General features: G+C 33.9%; 1 protein-coding gene across 2 annotated transcripts in view; it reads right to left on the minus strand.

The window, feature by feature from the left end:
• Positions 1–18,007, minus strand: part of LOC108728339 (uncharacterized) — a 33,155-nt gene extending 15,148 nt beyond the window's left edge. The window contains exon 1 of one of the 2 annotated variants that reach the window (XM_018456841.1): positions 17,775–18,007. The gene's annotated coding sequence lies outside the window, so the exon portion shown is untranslated. Of the gene's footprint in view, positions 1–17,770 lie in introns of both variants that reach the window. The other variant, XM_018456842.1, reaches the window with a different exon arrangement.
• Positions 18,008–18,456: the final 449 nt, after the last annotated feature.

The following is an 18,456-nucleotide window of genomic DNA, read 5'->3' on the forward strand; positions in this document are numbered from 1 at the left end:
ACGGGATGGAGCAGGAGAAAAATGAGGGAGATTTCCGTCAATGACGCGCGTTCATATATACAGCCACAATATCAGGTTACATGGGGAATGTGTTAATGAGCAAATAACAGGCTACATCGACGATAAGTCTGTCATGAATTATCTGAGGATTACAGGTAGTTCGTGGCAGTTTGAGAAGTTTTCTTCTTGAACGGAACACTTTCACTATAATGTGAACGCGACGGGTCTTGTTGCGACAAAATGCTACGTGAACGAGACTTAATGTTACTCGTTACCGGAAAGCTCGCTTATTATAGAAAAGTGAAAGGGGGAGGCATACATATATACGTATATAAGAAAATGTCAAGCGGCACAAGAAATTCGATAATACTCGACGCGATCAAGTGAGTATTGCGTATGTTAAGTCCAAATATCTTTCTATCAATCGCTAAGATAATTATTTCTGACGGAATAAAAAAATAAAAATATTTATTGTACTTTGTTGTGATTTAGTATTAAATGAGATTTCATTTATTGATCTGATATTTTGTGACGCAACATGTTTCATGATAACTGCCGAAATTCGATAAAGTGTTTTTAGTAAACGTTACACGTGCGCGATGTTTACGTATGACTTGCAATTTATTGACTCTGTAAATTGAAATACATTTGTTTTATCAAAATCTGACGGCTGTTTAACTTGATGGCTAAAGCAAGTTGTACGTGAAATGCGATGCTACAATTTGGGAGAACTTCCTGATCAAATAGACCGGTCCCCTGCGGTGTACATGTTAGATCGATAACGGCATATCACGGTTAGGTATAATTTATGCAAACAACATTATTATATCATATGTCACCTTCCTACTTGACGTCGATTACCGAGTACGTTAACTTATTTAATTATGACGTAGGTATATTAGGGAAAATCGGAGGATCATTGAAATTATTTAGATTTATTTATAAGATTTTTTTACACTCTCTCTCTTCTCTTCTCTCTCTATTTAATCTAGAAGTAGTCGCTTCATTTTTGTACGTAAACGATCACATGGTTTTTACATCTTAATTAGAATCACTATTATTAATAATATATTACAGCTCAGCAAACAAGCTGATGTTATTTGTCATCATTTGATATCAAAATGACGACAAATAATGTCAGTTTGTTTGTTGAAATGTTATTGATTTATTGGCATTTGAGAACATTATGGATATGATGAATAATCCATATTTATTCATAATTTTTTGAAAGAGATAAATAGAAACCAGACTAATATTAACGGAATAAGTACGTTAATTCATTATGACAATATTTCTAAAAATAAAAATTTTAATTAACATAATGCTTTTTCATTGCAGGTTTTCGATAAAATTACATATTTAAAGATTTGTAAGGAATAGTTATTAAAAAAAGAAAGAAAATATCCAAAAAGAAAAAATGTCCAAAAAGACAGAAAATAATAATTATTAAACAAAGAAGACGGGCAATTAAGAGCTTTAAGGCTTTAAGACTCTTAATTGCCCGTCTTTTTTGTTTAATATTGTTTTAATATCTCAAGAGACCAAATCTGATTATTTGTTTGAGAAAATAATAATTTTATAATAATTCACATTTTCTCACTACTAGAATATAAAATTCCTTCTCCATTCTCTCCCCAGGTGACTATTTCTGGATTAGTAGTAATAACAATAATATAATAAATTTACAGAACAAAAAAATGAGATAACGCTTGGCGGACGTCGCGCGAGAAATCTCAATCGTCGGAAGGAAAATTTCGTATCCGTTTACAATCTGATAACAAGTAACACATGCAGGATACTTATAATCTGCTGCATGCTCATCTTAATTAGCTTTCAGTCTCTCGCACATGTGTACCTCGTTATCAAATATCATTCGACAGATGCAACTCGTCTGCGCTATTGCGAATTCGTGAGATTCAACGCGTTGTCTTACACGTATAATCACTACTATTATTTTAATAACACGCGTAAAAACAGATACAAATAAATAATACAGGATAAAAAATACAGGAAAAATTGTCTGTCTACCTCTGTTAGACATCAAAAGAGCAATGATAACTCAATTCCTTGAGTTAAACAATATTTTATTTATTTGTAACTTCCATGTCTGTCAAGATATAAATCCATCTCTGTGATTAATTTTTAAGTAAACAATGTCCATATTAATGTATCCACTTAGTAAATAATAAATTAAATTCAAGTCAAACTTAATACATTTTCTTGAGTTAAATTGTTATCTCTATTGTTTTAATTAAATTAATGACATATTGAGTAGAAGTAGTGGCGACCTATAAAAATGATTAAAAATGACTCAAGTTGGGTATAATTTTACATTATGAATTTAACAGTGCTCAGAACCTGGGAACAATTAAAATCGAGGAATAATTAAAATGCTCATTCAATACATTAGTTAGGCGATAATAGGATCCTGATATCATTTTCTAATTTAAATTCTGTCGATCGAGATTATATCGATCGATTACGAACAATGACAGCATTTTCATAGCAATTATGCAGACAACTATATTATCAAGCGATGAAATTAATTTAATGCCGCATAACGTCATCGCGAATTATACAAAACGCGTAATACGTATGCGCAGACTGGAAAATAATCGGACAGTTGTATCTGATGCAATTACAATTTGGAACAGCGTGATTAATTACCCTCACTACGCACTTGGCTCTATTATTCAACAAATGTGCCTGTGGTTACGTGAAAATGCGCAATAATACAAATGTATTTACGACGTCAATATTTATTCGACGTTGTTATGAGAAATCACCATTTTGAGCCGCAGGGACATTTAATAAACATATAGCAATGTTAAAATAAACAATTATAAATGAAATTTAGACTATAAGAATAAATATTAAATAAGAGAAAGTATTTAATTATTTTTGGTCAAAGCGAAACTGGTGCTTCATAATGTCGATATGAAAATTTGCAAATACATATATATATTTTTCAGTTCTATAAACTGCGTGTCAATTTTGTTTTGTCGGATTCGAAACGTAATCGTAACTGAAGCTGGAAATAACATCACAAATTACATTGATTGTCAATCTAATGATACTAATGAGCACCTTAAAACACTGCAAAGAACTTATTGCGAAACATATCACTTGCACCAGAACTCGAACTTGGATTTTTCTTATTCCGTACGGGTGTTATCTATTAATTCTAGCTGTCATTTCCAGCTTTTATAGTTTATGACTGCGCTTCCAATCCGACAAACTATATCGGTGCAGTTTATAGAAAAATGTATTTGCAAATTTTCATAAGAATATTATCAAGTACCAAAATAGAAATTTTTCTTTTTATTTAAAAAAAAAATAATACAATGAAGTATTGCATCTTTCGTAAATATTTTCAGCATAGGAAAAAATTCGGAGACCGTCGCGTGTTCAGTCATTAATGGGCATTGTTCCGAGAACTTATTCAATAAATAATGTAATCTAATTTTAAGTTACAAAGCAATAAATAATGTAATCTAATTTTAAGTTACAAAGCATTCGAGAGAAAGTAGATGATATATATCAGTGCACGTACATTCATATACTTGAATATCTAATATGCATGAGAGGGGAAGAATTTTTTGCTTGCTTAAAAGTATCTGATGTTTATACTTCTGGTTTTCTCGAAACGTGTTCGTAGAAAAGAGGAAGGGAGGTGTCCAGATGAATGATTCCGGCATTGATAATGACGTTGCCTTGCTGACTGGCTTTCTAGCAATGACGGGATGTAGCACGCGAGGCGTGTTTCATAGAAATAAAAAGTCCCAACGGGGTCGACAAGCGCTCGTTGTCGACGTGAGTAAAAGTAAATGACGATATGCCCAACGACGAAATACATACCTGCGGACACTTTCGATGTCGTGACGCATCGAGAGTAGCCGCGTAATGACGAAATCGTCGAGAGCAAGTGGCCGTGCGAGGGTGGGAGTGAACGATCTAGCTTTCATGTAGAAAGAGTGAAAGATTTCGTTAGTGACGTCTCGCGCTATCGTAGAAATTTAATGATCGCGAACGTTCTATATTAATTGCATTGATGGCTGCAATTGTAGAGCGTGTCGCGAGACGAAGTGAAACGTGTGGTCCCGTCCTGTTAGAAAATGAAAAGGACATGGCTTCTCTTTCGTCCATGTTTATACTTTCTTCGGCTAATGCGAGAGATATCGCATACGATATCCCTCGTTTCTATACATCGACAATCGGGCCTCTCAACGTGTACGTTTGTTCATGTAATAAAATGGATTTTACATGATCGAACAGTGATGATTAAATGCACTACAGAGATTTCGTGGAATTATTTGAGTATATTACTCTTGATCTGCAATTATATTTTTATTCCCCTTAACTTGGATCTTTTTGTCCAAGTTTTTTACTATTCTAAACTTTTAAAAAAATGTAGAAAAATTCGAGGTTACTTTTCAATATCTCTATTATGTTATTAAATATATTATTAAATTTATAATGTCAAATTATATTTAATTTGAGTTATTCTTAATTACTTTTATAGATCGCTATTACTTCTACTCAATACGTTATTGATTTCACTAAAACAATGAAATTAAATAATTTAAGAAGATATACTCAAACAATTCAAAAGTATATATTAAATTTAACTCAAATTTAGTTTATTTTTTATTAAATGCATATGTTAGTATTGACGTTGTTTACTTTAAAACTAACTACAGAAACGAATTGATTTACATTTTGACACACATGGAAGTTAAAAATAAAATGTTGTTTAACTCAAGGGATTGGATTAATATCTAAGTGTAAATATTATATAAGAGAGAAAATCGGACTCTTTTATTTCATAGAAATTTGAGAGTGAAATTTTGCTTGTGTGTACCAAAAGAGATCTAGATTACGGAGGATTAAATAAATGTGTTAGTAGAAAATATTGTATCTTCCTAGTACTACAAAAAGAAACTACGTACCTACGTGCATAAAAGGGCATAAAATTTATGAAAATCTTCTTAGCGCAGCTAAATAAGCAAATTGTCGGCATTTTGTCAACAAATTCGTCATTTTTATTTTTTATTTTCACGAAACGCCATAAATAAGTTTCGTGTATTCATGCCGTGCCGTGCCGGTGCGAGTCGGCATACGTGTAACGAGATATCTCATGGCACAGTCAACACACTATGAAGCGATCTCGTTTGCGAAACCGCTCGTTTCAACACGCCGGATAAAACGGACAGGGAAGTTCGCCACGTTCCAGAAACTCCGACCGCAGCAATTTACAGATTACCTCGATCAAATACATCGCGAGTCGCCGTGGATAATCGGAGGTAATCACGCGCATTCGTGGTCGCGTTTAATTCTTGGTAATCAGACGAGCATTCCGATGGGCAACTGGCTTATCATCATCACTGTCGTTGCCTCGCACGCTAGTATCCCTAGAAGTAAGAGCTTAGTCACGCATAGTCTTCTAGTTTGATTAACCTTATCTCAACTCTAGCAGACTCTTCTTTTGTTCATGCGGATGCTAGTGAGATTCTATGAGACCCTATTGGAAATTTTGATGTGCAATTTTGATGTAAATGTTATTAATTCATCAATAGTTGTTTTCCACAATAATTTAATATAAAATAATTGTTTTAAAAAAAACTTGTTCCAATGATTTGGTGAAATATACACGTTTTGACAGGATCTCTCAGACCCTTGACTGATGAGCTAAAATTAAAAATGGCGTATATGTGCGCATACACATATACGTACCTTACACAACTGTATAAGGCGTTTCATTTTTGCCTTCCAATTTTTTCACGTGCTTAGTTATCATCTGACTGATTTTTCATGAAACCAATCAAAAATAGGACAAGATTGGTCAAATTCTTACTTCTAGGGACACTATCGTAACACGCCCGCGAAGAGCACTTTCCTGTCGAAGTACCGTGAAAAGATCTAGGTCGGCGTGACTGACGCTTACTATAGATGTGGACGCGCATGCGACTTTAATATGCATACCTCGGCGCCGCTGATACCTACGAGTCGTGCCTCGAGAATGAAGACGGAGAGCGTTCCCGGACTCCGGCGAAGGGAAAGTTATGACGATTTCGACGCGTCCACCTCCGTCATCATCGAGCGAGTGACCTCGATGCACGAGCAAGTGCAACGACGCGACGGCCGTACGCACCGCCGGTTCAATGTACACGGCCGATGAATAATGCACGAGGGAAGGATTAAGTAAGATCATGGAGTTCGCTGCTCTTTGTCCCTGAGGCTTTCAATATAATTGCGTGACGCGCGGAAAGATTGAATCGGTTATTTTGAAAGAGGTGTGACAGTCTCTCTCTCTCTCTCTCTCTCTCTCTCTCTCTCTCTCTCTCTCTGAGACCAGTTTTTTCTACCACGCGACGAAATGCATTGTAAAAAATTATATGTAAAATTACAACAATTAGTGAATAATTTTAAGACTCACTATTAAAGGTATATATTTACATACAAATAAGATTATTCTTTTTTATAATAATTAAACAATTTGTAAAAGTAAATTTAGAAATAAAGTTTATAGAAATATTTAAGTATTAATTTTTCAATTAATTACATACAATTTTTCTTGAACATGTTATTGATGAACATAAAGATGCAAATATAATGATTGTCATCGTTGTATACAATATTACAAAAATCCATACATTTACATAAAACCTATAAAAATATACTATGTTATTGTAATTTTCAATTTAGTACGAAAATATATTTATACGATTAAAAAAGTAAAAGTACCAGTTTTTGAAAAACTCGTACAATTTTATATATTTCCACTATAAATTGTGTAATTTTTAAGCACATTATTTATGTAAGTTTGCATGCTTCTTTTACAATGCACATGTCGTGATGACCCCCCGCGAAGAAGAAACTACGAAAGCCGATTACGTAAAGTTGATGAAGTAAGGCGAGAACGAAATAAACGAAACATTATTCTCCAGCGGACCGTTTATAATCCTGAAAAAAAATTATCTATTCATTGAAGGTGGCGGAACCGGTCGCGAGGGTAATGCGAATTACAATTAGATCGTTTCCTTCTGTTACCGTCTCTCGCGCGATTATTGCGCGTGGCAATCTTATTATACAATATCCGCTCGCCAGAACCTAGGATCAAAATGATATATGACTGAAATAGAAAAGTTATGTACTTTCTCATATTATAATTTGTCGGAAAAAGTGACACCGCTTCCGTCTTCCTCTCACCTCGGCAAAACAATAGGACGTGGTTTTTTCTCACAAAATTGTACGTAACGCATTTTACTATGCTTGTGCGCGTTTCTTTTTTTTGGGGAGTAATTTCTGGGAACTCTCACGTAATGCTATTGCATTGCTCAGAAATTCTCGAGAGAATATTAACACGCACCTGTCTAATTGCTAAACGTGATAATGTTACTCTCGTTTACTTTTATGAATTCTGCATATTTTAACATTTAATAAGATATATTAGACTCTACAATGTTTGACGTGCTTAATAAATAACAATGTCTCTTACTTTAAAGCATATTAAAATTATTACTTAAGGAAAACGTGTGTGTGCATGTGGGTAAACAATTTTTTAATTTTTTAAACAATAGTAAATGATATTAAACGAATATGTAAATAATATAACTACATAGATTAATGTCTTACACTGTTAAATATTAAAGGAACAATGGTAAACCAATTCCTTGAATTCAGTATAACATTTTGTTATTTTTAACTTCCATATGTATAAATATTAATTAATTTCTGCAGTTAATTTTAAAATAAACAATATTTATATATAATATTAACGTATACACTTAGTGAATAATAAACTAAATTTTAAGTCAAATATTTAATATAGTTTTTGTTAAATCTTTTAACTTCATTGTTTTAATCAAATTAACGATACAGTAAGTAGAAGCAGTAAGTAGAACCTATAAAAATGATTAAAATTAATTCAAACTAGATATAATTTGACATTATAAATTTTACAGTGTTGATCTGAACTAAATCTTAGTGCTTAATAATGTTTCAGTGTGAAATTGCATATATGTAGATAGGTCTGTAAATTGTGTGCTGATTTAATTTTAGGTCTTGAAATGTAATTCTAATTAAAACTGGAATAGTAATATCACATTTTCCTACGTAGTTGTTTTAAATTTTACGTGTTACATTTTACATTTTTATTATCATTATTTTAGAGGACTAAAATAGATCTCTTTTCATCGTCTTTCTATTTTAAATCGTTGGAGGAAATGTTTCTCTCTCTCTCTCTCTCTCTCTCTCTCTCTCTCTCTCTCTCTCTCTCTCTCTCTTTCTGAGCTAGCGAGCTTTCGGAAGCGTCGGCTTTGCGGAAGTTTCCACGGTGCACTCGTTCGTCTTCGCATCCGTCGATTATATCGAGATGGTAGCTGCTTGGAAAAGAGGAAGAAAAAAAAAAACTTTCTCCGCTTTAAGAGGTACACCCATTTCTCACACGGAGACCCACCTGCGGTCTCGCCGTTGTACGTTCTAAGTATGCAACGTTAGCACGCAAAGGCGAATTTTTCGCGAAACGAGAAAAACTCGTCTTACACGAACGGCTTGTTTCACACGTATTTGCGCGTATGTAATGGTATTAACGGACGCGTGAAAAATTCTCGTCACGTATCGCTACACCGAAAACTCAAAGAAGGATTTTGCATCCGTACCGGAAGTTACATTTTCACTTTATCCGGGCAGTTGTTGACTTGCTCGATCGGGCAGCGAAATCGAGATCTTGCTACGTTAACGACGAACTGAAAGCAGTTCAGATGAAGCCGTTGGTGAAACGGCATTACGTAAAATGAAATCTCAGACTTGAAACATCGACTGTCACCCCTTTCCGTATCAGTCAAATGAAAACTTGAGAGAGGAAATTAGAGTTCCGATAGATATACATTTGAAAGTCAGAATATCGACCTCATAATTATTTCCTTGTATTAAAAGTGATTGGGAGAAAATATCAATGAGGTGTGTCAATGAGAAAAACTCATTAATCAGAAACTCAATTACACTGGCGATCATTTCGCGTATATAATTAGATTTGAAGCTAGATTTAGAAGCAACAAACATTATAACATGTGAAGAAGCATTTTAACGTTTGATAAACCGTAGAAATTTCGATAAGTTCCAAGATAATAGCTCAATCTTTCGAAAGTTCGATTATGCAAATGTGCCACGCTACTAATTTGAGTAATAGCGTTTAACGTGGCTGACACTATTACGTGACTGTTCTGGCACACAGCGGCATAAGTATGATTAATACGCAGCGTGCGATCGGCACGGAGCAGACGACGCGTTCGGAAAGGATATTATATTTTCTATTCGTCCCGGAGACGCGGTGATGATTTTAAACGCAGCAAATTCGACTTATGAAAGCGACGATCGCGGTGGCCGCGACCTGAATACGAGAAATGAAATTGTTGCTTTTCACTCTTCTTCTCTTCTCTTCTACTTCTCTCCCTGTCATTCGTTGGAAACGGGATAATATTCCGCGGTCGCATAGAAGGTAGTGCCTGAAAATCAATTCACATGCAAAGACAGAAAAAATAGAAAAAAAGAGAGAAAAATGAGAAGGAAAGAGGGAGAGAAAGGGGGGAGAGAGAGAGAGAGAGAGATATCATTTATTGTTCTATGGCAAGTCCTCTAAAAACATATACTATAAAGAATAATGGTAAAAAAGAATAAGAAAAATGAAATAATAGAAAATACAAAAAATACATTTAAGAGAATAAAGTAAAATTAGTAAAACAAGACACAAAATAAAATAATGAAAGAAAAGAAAAATAAAGAAAACATAAAATTAGATTAAAATAAAATAAAGAGCGAGAGAGAGAGAGAGAGAGAGAGAGATATGTGTATCTAACGTTTATTAATATTCTAAGGTAAGCCCTCTAATAAGAACATAAAAAACACAAAAAACGAAGAACAAAAAAAGAAGTAAAAGAACTAAAAATAATACAATAAAAAATATATATGCAAATAAAATATAAAAATAAAAATTATACTGATTATAAAAGTAAAGACAGAAAATAATAAATCATTGTGAAAAGTAGACATACGTGAAAAATTGAAGAAAAAGATTAGAAAGAGAGAGAGAGAGAGAGAGAGAGAGAGAGAGAGAGAAAGAGAGAAGTATGTCAGTTAGTTACTGATCAAGGCGTTAAATTCAGTCAAATTGAATCAGACCGCATGAATTTTGAATTGATGGCAGAATAATGCCAGGCGAATCGATTTCGGTACTCCACCATCCGGTCGTTATTAGCGCTTCATCGGAGACGGTTCATTCGGAACTCATAGAAAATGAACGACTAGTTCCACGATGTACGATCGCGCGGTGTACGATCTCACGATTCTCGCACCGTCCTGTTTCTTGATTCGTTCGTTTGCTTGTGCGTTACGATTTTACAGCGTAGAAATTAAATGTTACTCTCGCAGTCCGCAATCACGCCAACCGGCATTCAATAGCATAGTGATTGGAAAACAAACATATTTTTTTCGTTCTCTATTTTCCTCTTGTTTTTCGCAGTAAATTACTCGTTAGTTTTTCAAGCGATTGAAAAAGGATCTAAAAAAGAGAACTAACGAGGTTTTTGTGTTTCTTATCATGTATTTTGTTCAAATGTTTTATTTTGAACGTCGCGATGCCTTCGTGCAATCGTAACAATTCTGAATTCTGTTAAAATCATAAAATACAACTTTGTTTATTAATGATCTTCTCATAACGATCGAGTTAATTTTCATCGAGATTTTCCCTCGTTAGCGGCAAAGAAATAACGATGAATCATGACAAATGATGGATACAACTTTAGCTGTATCATCGTTGGATTGGAAATCGGACGCAGGGATTTCGAGCAATATTATCGTTGTCCGTGCACTCTCGAAATGTTGTACAAATCATTTAGAGAATTGCAATTGATTTAATGATTTCAAACGCGCTCTAGTAGCACCATTTACTATATCATCCACGCAAAGTGGCACACTCTCTTAAGATATTCACGTCGGAGCGCAAAAGGGGTTAATGACCTCTCAATGCGTTGAGCAAGAAAGTGATGGGGATGTATTTCGCATATTAGGAATCGACCGGTTTTTGCGATTGCTGTTCCATTCACGCGAGCGATAACTCGTATTATCGTAAAGTACCTGCAGAGCCAAATAAAAAGCCCACCTTCTTTTAAATAGAATTTTTATCTTTTAAAAATTTTATTTATGTATGTGGGGATTTTAGGAAGTATTCTACTCTTAAATATAATTATTTTTAATTTGCTGTAATTAATCTTTTAATCTTTGAAAATTTCTAGCAATTTGAATGCAATTTTAGCTTTTTAAAAGTTAGCAGCATTGAAAGTTGTTATCCTCTGGCGTAAGCTCCACACATAACAAACGAATAACAATGGCCACAACAATAATAACATAAATAAGTTTTATTTAATAATAGTTCATTGTTTCTAATTAAAAAAATCGATTTATTTTCCCATAGCTGATAAGTTGAATAATATTATATTGTAATAAACAATATAAAATAATATGTACTTGGTAAACTTTGCAGCGAATTGTTATAAAAGTGACTCATACACACATAAATCATAAGTTTTTGTTGCATTAAATAAACATATATTGCCGACTCTCTAATCCTTTTATATCAACTTCCAATGGCTCATCTTTTAAGCACATATTTTAGGCGTACGTAAAGCGCGTTTTTAAATAATCAATTTAAAAGTGGGCCTTGTTCGATTTTTAACCTTCCTTATTATCGATTGCCATAATAATATTCGTCAAGATTCTCGCGGATATGTTCGCTCACGATTTGATCGTTTTCGTCCACGACGTAGAAGTGGCTCGTTGACGAGAAATCCCTACAGGCTAACCCGCCAATTACGATGATCAGAGCCACGAAATACAATGGATCGAATTCCCCAGGGCGAAACGGATTTTAATTAAAAATTTTCCTGAAACGCGTACTCTCTAACTAGAAGCATTAAATATCCTTAGGGAACTTTCATTGTTGAATTGATTTTATTTAATTGATTGATCAAATACGCGTAATTGAATCTTTATTATATATTTCATATTTTCCTTTATAAAGCTTTTTGAATGAATTCATCCTGAGGCGTATTAATGTATTGTATAAGGTAGTTATATTAATAATTTTCATACAAAAGACTGAGCAACTCTTTCTAAAATTATTAATATATTGAGACATTACCAAAATACTTTGTTATATATATGTACTTAAATATGTAATAATAGTATTCAAATTACTGCTTTTGTATACACTGTTAAAAATTTCCTGAAATTTAATATACTTTTAAGTTACACAATTTCATGACACATTAAGTTTCACGTATTTATTTATAGTTGAAAAGTATATTTGTGTAATTAAATGTTAATTAATTAAATGTTAATATATTTGTGTATATGTACATGAAATTTAATGTATTTTTCATAAAAATTTATGAAATTTAACGTACTTTTCATAAAATTTTATGAAAAGTACATTCAATTTAATAAATTTAATGTACACGTTCATTACATTTAAGTTTATTACTACTGTAACTCAATTTTCAGTTAAATCATTACTTTTAATTTCGTTCATAACCACGAGCTTCATTTACATGTAAAGGAAGCTCATGGTTACATTTCTAACAGTGTACTCATCTTTTAATAATGAAGTTAATTAAATAAAATTTTCGGAATTCATAAGTTTCTACGTCGTAAGCAAAATTACTATATTATTTATAGTAAGAAGAGAAATTTTATATCTTTTTATGCGCGAGAGGGACGATGTTGGCACACTACATTGGGTGGTCGATATGTTTTTCCGTCATTTGTCGAACCATTCTTTTCTTCTTTCCTTCCCTTCGCTTCGGTATTTTTTACATGGGTTGGCAGTTCATACGCTGTACGTGACATCACCAGGATATATGTTATCCGGCGTGGCAAGCGAATATGATAGCGTAGTGAAAAGCTGGCGCACCTTTTACCGGCCGGCGAGCTCGAAAAAAGTTTATTATTCGTTAGCAATCCCGGTGACCTACGGGCGAATTCAGGATATGCGACTCGGACGTTTACGGAGCGAGCGAGCGAAAATTCACAAACGTGCGTTGACCCACTTGTCGCGGCTTGGTCGATGAAATTCGATTCTACGATCGCGCGTCGGGCTTTCGCCGCGCTCTACACGTCGACGCGCATTAATAGAATCTAACAGCAGCAGCAGAAAATATGACGATCGTGTAAAACCACGCTTACGACAGCATCAGCGGAAGATTGATGGAGTTACGTTTCCACATGAATTAATCTCTATTCGAAATCGATTGGCTCAGAATATATCTGGTCAGGATGTGAAGAATAAAATCGGATGTAACACATATGTAACGTTGTGAATGTCCTAAAAGGAATATGGTATCTGACGATTATTCGATTATAATCTCTTCGACACTACATTGGTATAAGGAGAAATAAAATCTGTTAAAATAAATATATTAGAATGTATAATACAAGATGTCCTAGGTTTGCTCTCGAACTTCTACAGTATATTCTATGAGCTGAAACAAGATAAATGTGTTATATAAATATAGATCCTAAAATGTTTTATTAAAAAGTTATAACAAAAATATGAAATGTGTAGAAACAATTTTATCTAAGTTTGCATTTCAAAGTGCCGTTCGTCTATGTTTATAAGCTTCATACAGTATGCGCCAAAAAAAATGCGACTCTTTTAATCACTATTATGTTTGCTGAGTGTGACACAGTAACACAGTGATTGCAATTAAAAGAAATCATATCGAATAAATATTTGGTAGAAGAACAAAATATTTGTGTTATAATCAAATTTGCCTCCGTCCACTCACTTTATTTAACTAAACCGATAACTGAAGTGTTCGTTGTGAGAGGCGCATTTTTTTGGCGCAAACTTATTGATGTAATTTTGAATTTATCACCTTTTTTGTGAGGATAGAGGAAATCATTTTATAAGAACTCACATTTGTATTGACATGGAATACTTTGAAATGCAAACTTAGATAAAATTGTTTCTTATTTTTGTTGTAACTTTTTAATAAATTATTTTATTTTTTTAATAAAATATTTACATTTTTTAATAAAATATTTTAGGATCTATGTTTATATAATATTTTCTTTATTTCATAGAAATGTTAAAGTTTCTATGGAAAAATCTAGGACACTCTGTATAAGCAGAATATATCGCTAATTTGCTATGGTGTAACTCCAAAATTTTTATATTTTGGAGTTGCTTGTAAAACCGAATGGAAATATTAAAAAAAGAAAGAACATACTTTTATTCCTGTACAATCAGATATTACAGCAAAATTGCGTTTTAAATTAACCCTAATTGATATTTGCTCCGAAACATGCTTAACTGATAGTAGGACCAATGTACTTTAAATTAATGTATTTTTGCTTAAAATTAACATAATTGAACAATTTTCTTTCATTTTGAAAATCAAAGTCTGAGAAATAAGACTATATAATTGAAAATTATATAAAATTGTATAAAACATTTTTTTAAACAATTTTTCACAATGTAGTTGAAGAAAATATCCAGGTTCACTAAATGATCTGCAAATATCGATTAAGGTTACAAAATTTTAATAATTCAAAATATTTTGGAGAAATTTTTTTTCAGTTATGTCGTTGTTAAGTTCAGTTCAGAGAAATTTTTTTCAGTTATGTCGCTAATAAATTAACATATTTTTTTTATCACGCATGCAACATAATTCCATTTAAGAAGCCACAGGAGAGGCATTGAATCTAATGTGTTTAAACGGATCTCACTTCACGATCGCAGAATATTATCATCCACGGGGAACTCGTTTCATCGCCATGAAATATTTACGAGGCGCGAACAAGTGTGTGCGTAGCAGCGACACGCAGAGCGAAATGTGTAACACTCGGATGTGTAACCCAGATGACCATACGTAGAGGAGGCGGAGAACAAAGCTTCCGGCGCGCACGGACATCGTCTATTATTTGCGATATAAAGTGCAACATTATCGAACGGTCGCGTCTGCAGGCTGTGAATCCATTCGCCGGGGTTTCCCGTATATTTCAGCGTATTTTTCTTCCGTCGTGTCGGAGCCGCCTGTTCCTTCCGCACAACCCCCCCAACAAATGGCCGCGATATACATGGCTTCTGTAAATAGAGGCAAACGGTGTGGATTCGAGAGAGGATACGAGCGATTCGTGCACACCCGGAATTATGATCGATACTGATATATGCCTGACCATAAATGTTTACATGCGCGATCGTAAAAAAAGAACGAGACAATTCTTATATGTATGTGAATCGTGTTGTCGCTGTAAACCATTAACAATAGGGAGGAAACGAAAAGATACGTTCATACACTGCCATATAAATTCGACACTGCTATCGAGATCGATAGTCTCGATTGGCGATTTTGCATTTTCTTAAACTAGGTCAAAATTTTGAACGTTACAATATGTAACGTTAGATCGTTATTTTAAGTTCTTTTGCTGATCTATTATTTAGCCGACAGTTGAAATTTTTAACAGACAGTTCTATTTCTCTCTCTCTCTCTCTCTCTCTCTCTCTCTCTCTCTCTCTTTCTTTTCTCTTCTCGTTTTCTGAGCACGATGGTTTATATATTTCTTGTATTCCTTTTATTCCGGAGTTATAAATTTTTGATAAGAGATTCCGCGTGTTCATGGGTTCTGCTGTATCCCGCTGCGATCCGACACTGCGTGACAACTTCGCACAAAGTAAAGCAAGTTCGCCTGATGGTTTATTTTTTAGCAGATACGTCGGGTTCACTTTACAACTACTCTCCCGAAGATATAAATGATGCTGCAGGTTACATGGCATATGTTATACAGGCGTGATTATTAAATTTTGACCAACGCGAGAGTCACGAAATCCTGAAATTCTATTTTGTGCTCTCTACTTGATATTAAATGTAGCGTGGTAAATTAACACCAAACGCATTCCTGATAGTAGGATTGTGTGACGAGTATTTTGATTTTCCACGTGAACGCATTGACACTGACGCATATAATACGTTCTATATCCAAGATAAAATATCTGGGCGAGACATTTCACACCGTGCTACGTAAATGTATCCAACATCGCGACATTCACTGATTCGAATTTTATCCTGATTTATGATCCGTGAATAACGGTCGATTTCAAGATACGCGGAATCGTCACGAATCGATAAACTGGGTTATAGCTACGCGCATCTTGCTACGGATAATATAATTTGCATGTCAATATTAGAAAGATTCTCAAGATTTCGGATGATTATGTTGTTCATGAACCGAGCAATCGTCCATCGATAATGTGGCAACCTGAATATCTATAATTTAGAATATCCATACTTTTTTTGCTAAGCAACACCTACATATTGCATAGTTAATAATAAATTTATATTTTACATAAATAACAATCTGAGAAACAAATGAATGTTTAAAATAAGATATTGTGAATATTCATTTTTTATTTTACAATATTACAAATTAATTAAATATTTAAATATTAAAAAATTATTTTAATGGAAATATGTTACGAGAGCTTATGGAAGATGGTATCGCATTAAATGTAATTTGATGTTAATAGAAACAAAATGTTACGTTCTCTATCTGAAGATTATAATTAATGTATGTTATCGAAACATACGTATATTATAGAATTTAACAGAAATTAGCACAACTATGCGTATTTCGAGATTTAAGGATATTCAATAATCACATTAGCCCGAATCAATATTTGCATCATGATGATAATAATGAATAAATGCGCGACTAATTCGAATTTCGATCTCTGTGTTACATTTTTCCTTTTCCCTTATATTATCAAAGTGTTATTATCCTTTAGATAAATCAATAGACGGCTTCAGATCAAAATTATCAAATAACATGGAAAGGATAATTTTGCTGAAGTATCTACAAATTTAGATAAATGCAGATCTGAAAATAATTTTGTTGAATCATCTAAATAATTATATAGGACGCTCAAACTGATTGCTAGAATGTCAAAAACTTTATATAGCATTGTTCATCATATTTAAGATTTCTACGTAATTATTTTGACGGTCCAATAAAATATGTTCAGATCTGCATATAACAGCGAATTCGATTTGATACACTCAGTGTTCACTGATGCACGTTAAAGCCATTGTATACAGATTGACGTAAAAATGTGTTTAATATAAATACATTGAAAAAAATACTAAATTTCAATAAACATTTGTTTGAATAGTTTCAAATAAATGTTTACTAAACGTAAACGTACATTTATTTGATGCAAAAATTATTAATTTGATTTAACTCCATTTTTTATTGAGTAAATATTTATTTACTGTAAATAAATGTTTACTTACTACTATTTAAAGAAATATGTATTAAGATTTAATAAATTTTTTTAATGTATAGAAACGGGTTAAACCGCGAAATCTTCAATACACTTTTTTTTGTATAAATAGGAAAAAATATATTTCATAATTTGAAATATTTGCATTTCACTTTTATTCAAACAAAATCAGTATACAACGGCTTTAATATACAATGCGGACTAGTGCGTCCAATCGATTTCGTTATAAATGTTTAGATATTTCAGAAAAATCGTTCTTTCCATAAAAAAATTATCTCGCTATTCTACCCGCATTTCAATTGATGAATAAATAAAAAAATTTATCGTGTTGTTCGTCACTATATAATTTTTGAAAAACAAATATTCCGTTCTACTGATGATTTATTCGCATTATACATCACCATGGATCACTGACAGTGATGAGCGTTTACGTACTCACTTGTGCGAATCTCCGGCTGGTCGGACACGCTCTAACGGCGAGTATCCACGGGGATCACCACGATGAATGAATTAGATCAGTTGCGTTATCGATCAATCGGCGAACCGTCTGCGACTCACTACGCTCTCGCGCGTGACTCAAAGTGCGCGTTGCGATCCGATCCGATTCGAACCGATCGTGAGAAGATCACCAGCCGCTACGTTTTACCGCCTCACATTTACTACTACGCGGGACTAGCACATACTGGCTGACCGTCGGCCTGGCGAGAAGAAGGCCTTCTCTTTCTCTTTTCTCTCTCTCTTTCTCTCTTCCGCGAGGTTTCCACCATAAAGCCGAACTGGAGTTCCCCTTCCCGCCCCGAGCGCGCGACAATTCAGTGGAAGAAAGTAGGCTTCGCCTGACCCTTCTTATTCCGCGTGAATCGACTTCACTATTACTCGCCACAAAAAAAGACCTCGCCGAATGCGCCGACGTGCTTTCCACCTCGTGGAAAGTTACGCGTGATGTTAAACTACGCGCCGGGAAACGCGATCTCGAGTCCACGCGTGCGTTACACGGAACCATCTAAATTTAAACATCCACGCGAGAAGATCGCTTTATCCGCTCTCCGTGCTGGGTTTATACGAATTCTTCCTTGATAAAGAGTCACGCGCAACCTCGCAGCCTCGTTAATTTGTGGCAA

Source organism: Mycetomoellerius zeteki, unplaced genomic scaffold (genome assembly GCF_001594055.1).
Source record: "Mycetomoellerius zeteki isolate Tzet28-1 unplaced genomic scaffold, Tzet1.0 scaffold61, whole genome shotgun sequence".
NCBI classification, from domain to species: Eukaryota; Metazoa; Arthropoda; class Insecta; order Hymenoptera; family Formicidae; genus Mycetomoellerius; species Mycetomoellerius zeteki.